Raw genomic sequence first — 9,687 nt, 5'->3', positions numbered from 1 at the left:
CAGCACCATCTGTTGAGAAGACTATCTTTGCTCCATGTATTTCTTTTGTTTTTGTTAATGATCAGTTGACTATATGAATGTGGATCTAGTTCTGTGCTGTCTATTCTGTTCCATTTATCTATTTGCCTTTTCTTTTGCCAATACTTTTTTTATTACTGTGGCTTTATAGTAAGTTTGTAAGTGGGGTCGTGTCAGTCTTCCAACTTTGTTCTTCTCCTTCAACATTGTGCTGGCTGTTCTAGATCTTTTGCCTCTATATAAACTTTAGAATCAATAACAATAAAATAACTTCCTGGGATATTGATTGAAATAGCCTCAAATGTATAGATTAAGAAGAAGTGACAATCTTAAAAATATTGAGCTGCCTATCAATGAACATGAAATGTGTCTTCATTTACTTATTTGGTCTTTGTTTTTTCATCAGAGTTTGTAGGTTTCTTCATATAGATCTTGCATATATTTTGTTAAAATTATAATTGAGTGTGTCATTTTGAGGGATGTTAATGTAATAATATTGTGTTTTTTCTAATCTCAAATTGCACATGTTCATTGTTGGTTTATAGGAAAGTGCTGGTTTATAGGAAAGTAATTATTCTAAGAAAGTGATATTTATTAACATTGTATCCTAAAAACTTACTACCATCATTCATCAGTTACAGGATATCCTTGTAGATTTTTCAGAATTTCTACATAAATGTTCATGTCATCTACAAACAAAGATAGTTTATTTCTTCTCATCCAATCCATATATTCTGTATTTGCATTTCTTGTCTCATTGCATTGGCTAAGACTTCTCATACAGTGTTTAAAGGAGTGGTGAGAGGAGACATCTTTGTTTTGTTTCTGATCTAAATGGAAAAGCTTTGAGTTTCTCACCAATAAGTATCATGATACTGATCTTCAGGTGTAAAGAATGATTTCAATCACAAATAGACTATTCTTGCCTTTGCAGAATCATATTTAGGTGGTAAATGTTATCTCAATAGTGACATGTTTTAAAAAGAGAAGTAAATAACATCTCACAAGAAATCACAGAAAATTAAATTTGGGCCAGCCACTACCAGTAACTGCTGATACTAAAATTGAGTCTAAAACACAGACTAAATGTTCTACAAAAGGGAGACTCAGACTGTAAGTTCTGTGAAAAGAATTATTACTTGTATTTACTGATATAATGCCTAGAATGGATTATGTACCCTACAGGCCAGAAAAAATACTCATTGAATGTGCTAATGAAAAATAAGTGTTTAGGAAGGTAAATAACAATTCTACTGCCATTTTCATTTTTAGATCAACTATCCACAAGAAAGAACTTCCCAGATAACCATAGTCGTGTTGACTAAAGTGTTGTGTGGGACAGAATCACTCCTGAATGCCACGGCTACTTGTTTCTTAGGAAAATTAATGTGCAAAAGGACAGTAGTAAGCAGTTTTCCAAAATTCCAGTAATTCACAACAGTTAATTAACCAGAACTAAAATTCTGAAGACTATATCATGTTTTCAATATTGTAGAAAGATAATTTGTGCATGAGCCAAGGCAGCCTGGGAAAGAGACCGAGGCTTTGTGAAATAAAACGTTCTGATGAGATTTTGGATGTCCCAGACCTGCAGTAAAAGCTCAGGCTACTGCTGCCCATGCGTGCTGGTGTCATTTCTGACAAGGGAATCTCCAATGAGTGCCCAGAAATAGGATTATGTTCCAATCATATTAGGTACACTTGTGTGGAATAATATTTCTACTACACGTGGGAAGCAACAAAATGTTAAAAGAGAATTATTTGTGTATCCTTTATCCTCAAATTTACACAATAATTAACTCTGCAAGATTAATTGAAACTGTTGACAGCCTGACTGGGTGTCTCAGTCAGCTAAGTGTCTGACTTTGGCTCAGATCATGGTCTCACGGTTTGTGGGTTTGAGACCTGCATCAGGCTCTGTGCTGACAGCTTGGAGCCTGGAGCCTGCTTCATATTCTATCTCCGTCTCTCTCTGCTCTTCCCCCACTCACTCACTGTCTCTCTCAAATAAAAACATTAAAAAAATTAAAAAAAAGAAATTATTGAAACCAAATTATGCTTGTTTTGCTTACAATAAAAGCTAAATATGAACAAGGAAACATATATTACATTATGTAAGTAACAAATCATAAGAATCAATATAGTTATACTTAATATTACTTAGTAGATCTTCAAGATTGGGGTTGATTTCTACTTATTTTTTCTTTGTACAACTGTATATCCGTTCAAATTTCGGAAGTCATCTACTTCTATGGGACTTCAAACTGAAACTATAAAACAATGGCAAACGTTATACTACGTTACCTAAAGAATATTGTAATAAAGATTTAACCAGAGGTGGGGTTGGGTTAAACAGGTGATGGGGACTAATGAGTACACTTGTCATGATGAGCACTAGGTGATGTATGGAATTGTTGAATCCCTACACCGTACACCTGAAACTAATATAACACTAGAAAAAATAATTTAAAAAAAGATTCAAGTTATGTAGTTCAAGTTAATATTACTGGAATTGAGAAAATGGGAGATTAAAATGAATAATAATTATCAGTAAAGTTTTATAGACTTTTTTTTAATATCAGTAAAAACTGACAGAATTTCCACTTACTAACATTTTACAGAATTGAGATATTTTTATTTATATTTAAAACTTGTATTTAATTTCTATCAACCAAATGTGGACTTCAAACATGATTTTTTTATAAACAAACTTTCAGCTGAAATTAATCTTCATGATTCTTTTTTTTTAATGTTTATTTATTTTTGAGAGAGAGAGAGAGACAGAGTTTGAGTGGGGAGGGGCAGAGAGAGAGAGAGAGAGACAGAATCCAAACCAGGTTTCAGGCTCTGAGCTCAGCACAGAGCCTGAGGCGGGGCTTAAACTCACAAATCATGAGATCATGATCTGAACGGAAGTCGGACGCTTAACTGACTGAGCCACCCAGATGCCCCAATCTTCACGATTCTTTAATGATAAAGATGCGACAGAATCTCACATGTGCTATTACAGTGGGACTGGCAAATATGCAAATATTAAGAATGGATGTGTACTTTGTGATCAATTATTTGATTCAACACCACTAATTTAGCACTTCTATGGTGGTAATCTGAGAGTGATATCAGTAAAATCTTCTGGAACACTACACGTTAGGTGTCAAACATCTGGACTGGGTACTCTCATTGCTAATTTTCAGATTATATGTTTCACATAAAAAGAATGCTAAAGGTTTTTAAAATGTATATTATACTTTAAAATGCACTTCGTTTTTATTAATAACCTTGAAACATTATTGCCGTTAAAGGAATCTTCATTAAATAAACATTATTTTTTTTCAGAAGATTGACATTACACTTAAACATTGTCATATTTTTTGAAATATCTCTTTAAACTATTGATATTTTAAGGAGTTTGAGGCTTTTAGCTGCTGATAAATTTTGGTTGATCATCCAAATAAGAAGCAGTAAGAAAAGAAAACAAAGAACTTCAGAGGAGATTTAGAGCAGAGGCTGAAAATATGTTAGGAAACAAAGTATCAATACATATAGATAGGTCCCCAAAATTAGGGTTAGTAGATAAAAAATGGGGGAAGTGTTGGGGTGCCTGGGTGGCTCAGTCAGTTAAGCATCTGACTCTTGATTTTGGCTCAGGTCATGATTTCCTGCTTTGTGGGTTTGAACCCTACATCAGGCTCTACACTGTCAGCACAGAGCCTGCTTGGGATTCATTCAATCTCTCCCTTCTCTCTCTGCCCCTCCCCTGCTCTCCCTCTCTCTCTCTCTCTCTCTCTCAAAAATAAACAAACATTTTTTTTATAAATGGGGGGAGGGTCAAATTTTTATCCAATGAAATGGAGAAATGAATTCAATATGTGAATTGGCAATTTAAATTCACAGACCACATTGATTTCAAATAAGTATTTTAAAAATATGTAGATATAAAATAAATAATTAGCCTTTGAGTTTCTGTTTACTTCTTTTTATTGCCCTTTAAACAATGGTTTGAACATCTGTAAGGAAATGAAGTTGGGGTCTTTTAAACAAAATGTAAATTGTCAATTCCATTATATTCAAATGTATTGTTCATCCCACCCAACTGCACCATTAAACATGGGTTAGGAAGTTGATTTCCTGTCTTGCCTAACACTAGATAAGATGAGGTCCTGTACAAGTAGTAAGGAAAGTTTTGTTCCATATAGACAATTTTGCTTAATACTTAATGCATCAGTAAATTTAATTCAAGATATCCTTCCATGCAAAGTATACTGAATGTCTGATGTTTTGGAGACTTTTATAGATTTCAGTGATTTATTTTGTGCTGACACAAGATATTCAATGCATAAATTCATGAGAATGAAGCATGTGTTGTGAATATAATGCTCCAAAATTTAGAGGATTTTAGAGGACAGAAATACAGTCTCTTCATTAGCTTGAGGTCTCATGTTAAGGCCAGCCAAATTATCTCCAAGCCAGGGTTTAAAACCTGGGTATATGTTAGACTCTTAGAGTTTTAAAGTACTTAATACATCCTTCCAGGCTACAACACAGAGCAATTACATGTAAATCTGTGGAGACAGAGTTTAAGGATTTTATATATATGTATATATATACATATATATATGTGTATATATATATATATCGTATATATTGTATATATGCATAATATATATATTGCATATATTGTACATATATTGTGTATATATATAATATGCATATATTATAATTTATATTATATTTTGGAGATATGTATATATATACATATCAGGATGGCAAACTGCTCATCTGAACAATGGGCCGAAGTCATAGCCTTCTCTAACACTTGCCATCGCATGAAGCAGTGATTTTCCATGGAGTTCAATTTTGCCCCTCTGAAGACATTTGGCAAAGTCTGAAAACATTTTTGGCTGTCACAATTTAAGGGTATTGTTGACATCTAGTGGGTAGAAGCCAAGAGTGTGGCTAAACATCTTACAATGCGCAAGAAACTGTTCAGACCAAAATATCAATAGTGCCAAGGTTGAGAAATCCTGAGATGGAGTCACCAGTGACTCATGCACTGGAGGACCAAGAACCAAATCCATGTATCTATAATCATTTTTAAAGTACCTTCTATTTATCTCCTAATTCTAAAAACTCTAAGAAACCATAGGAAAAAGGGATCTCTTTTCTTTCTTTCAACTTTAGCTTTCTGTTTCCTCTTCTATTAATCTTCCCTACTGCCATCCAGTTTGAAAGTGGATGGATAGTATAAAAAGTTCATGCAAGTCCTTTTCTTTCCCTCCCTTCCTTTCTCCCTCTAACCCTTCTTCCTTCCTTCCCTTGTTCCTTGTTTTTGCATATTTAATCCTTTGTATGTTGCCAACGGAATTGTATTATTATGTTAAATAATAACTACAGTTTGAAGAAAGAAACCAATCCAAACCAATGGATCATGACAGAGACAGTAGAATTCATACCATGCAATTTATCATTTGCCCCATATTGTAATCTTACATAGGTGGCCAAGTAAAGAATAAATTTCATAGGAAGGCCCATTTGGACACTGCAATAAAAACTCAGCTAATTATGAAAAATGTACTAATGTTTTTTTTTTTTTTACATAATAAACATGCCAGAAATAGATACATTATATACGCTGCCATTGTGAGGCAGCTTGAGGCAGGAGATGACAGAAGCTGGTTAGAGTTAAAGTAATTGGAGCTTAAAGGGGGTGGGGTTAGAGAAATGTAGACATGGTTTACTTGGTTGGAAAGAATTGTGGTCTCTGAATGTCTTGAATGAAGACAGTATAAGGAAGGACAGAAAGGTTGAGAATATAACTTTGGTAAGATGACAATTTGTATGTTATGAACATTAGGTTTGTACACAAAAGGCAAAAGTACAGTTGTTTTATGTTTTGATTGATGGGTAGAGATCAAGCCAAATGAGTTTATTTCTTTCATCATCAGAGTTTTTTTGTTTGTTTTTTGTTTGTTTGTTTGTTTGTTTGCAAGGAAGATAAGGTAGCTTAGATTGTTTAGATACTATTTTTTCTCTGTTACATTATCTAAAACCTCAGTGTTCTTTTTTTTTCCTCTTCAGGAGGAATTGCTCCATAAATGGGTGTAGATTTGGTGTGTTCATGGAGAAGGTGAGTTCAGGATCTTCCTATGTCACTATCTTGAATCAGAACTCCCTAAAGCCTCAGTGTTCTTTTGCTTAAAATAATATTATTCCAGTTTGCTTTAATAAAGGGAATTGTAGATTTGACTTCCAAATTATTAATTGGAAACTCTAGATAATTCAGGATTCTAGAAATTTTATGAGGGCCCATAGTTGGACAGGGATGAAGTAAAGTCCAGGACTGGCACCAGGATTTCCAGACATTCAGCTATCAGTAGGTTTACACCTCATCAGGGAACAAAATTTTGTTGGTCTAAGTCTATGTTGCTCATACATTTGGGCTATAGTTTTTGCTTAAATATCTTTGTTTCTGCATAATAATTGTCTGATTCTTATGACTATGCTTTTTCCTTGGTGTTCTGCTTCGAATTCTTTCCTGAGACTGGAGACCTGTCCTGAACTCCAGCCCCCAACAGTCCTTGCCAGCTCCTGGCTCCTATACTACAGCTCTTGGTCTCCAACACTACCAGCTGAGTAGAGATAGGTACATGAAATGATGGATTAGAGTGAAATCAAGGTCTCCAAGTGAGTAAGTGAGTGAGTGAGTGAGTAAGTGAAAACACAACGGGAAGGAAAACATTTGGTAAAGTCGTCAGTGATTCTTGACCCCAAAATAAGCCTTTTCTAGATCATAAGAGAAGCAGTCATCTTTCATCATTTTGATCCTGCGTGCAAAAAACCAGAAATGAAATATTTGCAGTGATGCAAGCTGGCTTTGAAATCAGCAAGCCTTGGCTCACACCCTTCACCAAATTGGCACATTCATTGGGAATGGTGTTCAAAGCAGCTTACAGTAGGAATGGGAAAAGCAGCTTTTGATTCTCTGAAAAAATATATATATAACAGTATTTCCTTTGGAATTCACACTCAGGCTTGACACTCTCAGCATATAAATGTGCAGAAAGATGAAGGCATCTTACATTCAAATTTAATTAATTTATTATTAGGCAACTAAGCTGTGTGTAACAGCAGGTGCTGATTGATTTAACGACAAGTGTGCTTACTCCACGTTTTAAAATATCCCATGAAGTGTCTAATTTCACTCTGTGAAGTACTTCTGTGTAGAAACTCAGAGAAAATTAGATTAAATCCATATATCTTATGGTTTGGGGGTGGTTTACTAATAAGATGCTGATACGGAACGTACAGGCTAACCTGCAAAGATGAGATCGGTCTTTGGTCTTTGGTCTTTGGCTTTCCCATATAGCCTTTTATTCTCTCCAGTTGTCACTAGTCCAGATCTTGCAGACATTCCTATAGCGTTGGCCAGTTAAGAGACATGGTCTCAAGTTCTTTCCCATCTTGCAAGGTGGCAAGTGATAAAGCTGACAAACCAGATACTAAGGAGAAGAAACCTGAAGCCAAGAAGCCTGATGTTGGTGGCAAGGTTAAGAAGGGTGACCTCAAGGCTAAAACACCAAAGAAGGGGAAGGCCCACTGCAGCCAAAAACCCTGTCCTAGTCAGAGGAAGTGGCAGATGTTCCCGATCTTCTATGTATTCGAGAAAGGCCATGTACAAGGGGAAGTATTCAGCACCTAGATTCAGGCTTGGAAAGAAAAAGGAGAAGGTTCTTGCTACTGTCACAAAGTCACTTGGTGGTGACGAGAATGGTGGCAGCAAAGTGGTTAAACTTCACAAAATGCCTGGGCATTAGCTTACGGAAGGTATGCTCAGAAGCTGTTGAGTCACAGCAAGAAACCTGTCAGGCAGCAGGTGAGGAAACTGGGAGCTGACATCACTCCTGGGATCATTTTTACCATCCTCCCTGGAAGCCACAAAGGCAAGAGGGTGGTTTTCCTGAAGCAATGGAGCAGTGGTTTGCTACTTGTGACTGGTCCTCTGGCCCTCAATCGAGTTCCTCTGGGTAGAACACACCAGAAATTGGTGATTGCCACTTCCACCAAAATTGATATCAACAGTTGGAAAATTCCAAAACGTCTCTCTGATGCTCACTTCAAAAGGAAGAAGCTGCACACACCCAGACACCAGGAAGATGAGATCTTCGACATGGAGAAAGAGAAATAGGAGATTACAGAGCAGTGCAAAGTTGATCAGAGAGCCGTGGACTCACAAATTCTGCCAAAATTAAAGCTGTTCCTCAACTTCAGGGCTAACTCCGCTCTCACAAATGGAGTTTATCGTCAGAAATTGGTGTTCTAAATTTCTTACAAGGAGCCTAATTAAATAACTGATCCATTAAAAATGAAAAAAAAAAAACAGTCTTAAAAATACAAAAACCACATACAGGCATTAGACAGTAAATTTCTGGAGATACTCCTTCTACAGCCATCCTCAAAAAATACGCATTTAAAGATGAGAATTTCAAGTTAATAATATGGGGATAAATTTCAGAGGAAAAATGGAGGCAGTTCACAACACCTCCACATTCCTTATGTATTTGGTGTTGAATCTTGAAAAGAGAATGTCATACACTTTATTGTAGTCTCGAATCTGCAATTAACAGAACTTTTAAGTAGTATAGATACTATGCTTATATGGAGACATCTGTCATATTTAAAATTATCATATAATATTATAATTTGATACATTTCTTTTGGGATCTTGACATTTTACAAAAAATGTCATTGACCAGTTAATCTCTTGCATAATACTTTTTTTAAGTTTATTTATTTATTTTGGGAGACAGAGAGAGAGAGAGAGAGAGAGAGAAAATGCATGTACAAGTGGGGGAGAGACAGAGACAGAGGGAGAGAGAGAGGATCCCAAGCAGGCTTTGTGCTGTCAATGAAGAGACCAATCTTATGAACCACAATATCATGACCTGAGCTGAAATCAAAAGTCAGAGGCTTAACTTACTGAGACACCCAGGTGTCCTGTTTCTTTTGCATAACATTCATTGTCCCTACATATGTTATTGGTAAATAATTGTGCTGTATTTAAACAGCTCTTTGACTTCACATTTCTGTGGGTAAACCTGAGTTCTAATGGCTTGGGCCTAACACTTCTACGTGAATACATATTAGAGATGGAAACAAGGATAAACAGGGTTAAGTTCAGAAGAAATAGGTTCAAAGTAAATCACATGGAAGAAAAATAAAGACCACAAATACCAGGTGGGACAAATTTGTCTTTGTGCAAGTATTTCAGGACAAATTTAGAAATGGTCATACTTGACCACAGGATGAAGGTGAATCAGAGCAGTGGGCCACAACTAATAATAACGAGTATAATACAATGACACGTGAATGGGGAAAAAACTGACCTGTTACTTTTTTGATTAGCCCACTCTTCACCAAAACTAATAAATTCTATTGATCTGGAGAAGGAAACTGGGTATAATCAGTACTTTTAAATGCCATGGTCAACTTCTCCTTTCTAGAAAGTTGTGAATATGAACCTGTATAGCTACAATTAAGAACTATAGAAACGAATGAAAATAAAAATTATATTGAAATCATCTTATGATCTATAGTACCAAGTCTTTTTCTAAGCTTATTGTTGAAAATTAGTTATGCCCATAAATTGAAATTTGATGACAGAACAGAACT

General features: G+C 35.5%; 1 pseudogene; it reads left to right on the top strand.

The window, feature by feature from the left end:
* The first annotated feature begins 7,456 nt into the window (after window positions 1-7,456).
* On the top strand, window positions 7,457-8,338 carry LOC102965972 (annotated as a pseudogene).
* Window positions 8,339-9,687: the final 1,349 nt, after the last annotated feature.

The sequence above is a fragment of the Panthera tigris genome, chromosome B1, assembly GCF_018350195.1.
Source record: "Panthera tigris isolate Pti1 chromosome B1, P.tigris_Pti1_mat1.1, whole genome shotgun sequence".
In the NCBI taxonomy this organism is placed as follows: domain Eukaryota; kingdom Metazoa; phylum Chordata; class Mammalia; order Carnivora; family Felidae; genus Panthera; species Panthera tigris.
Note: the sequence above shows the minus strand (reverse complement) of the source record. Positions and strands in the feature narration are given on the sequence as shown.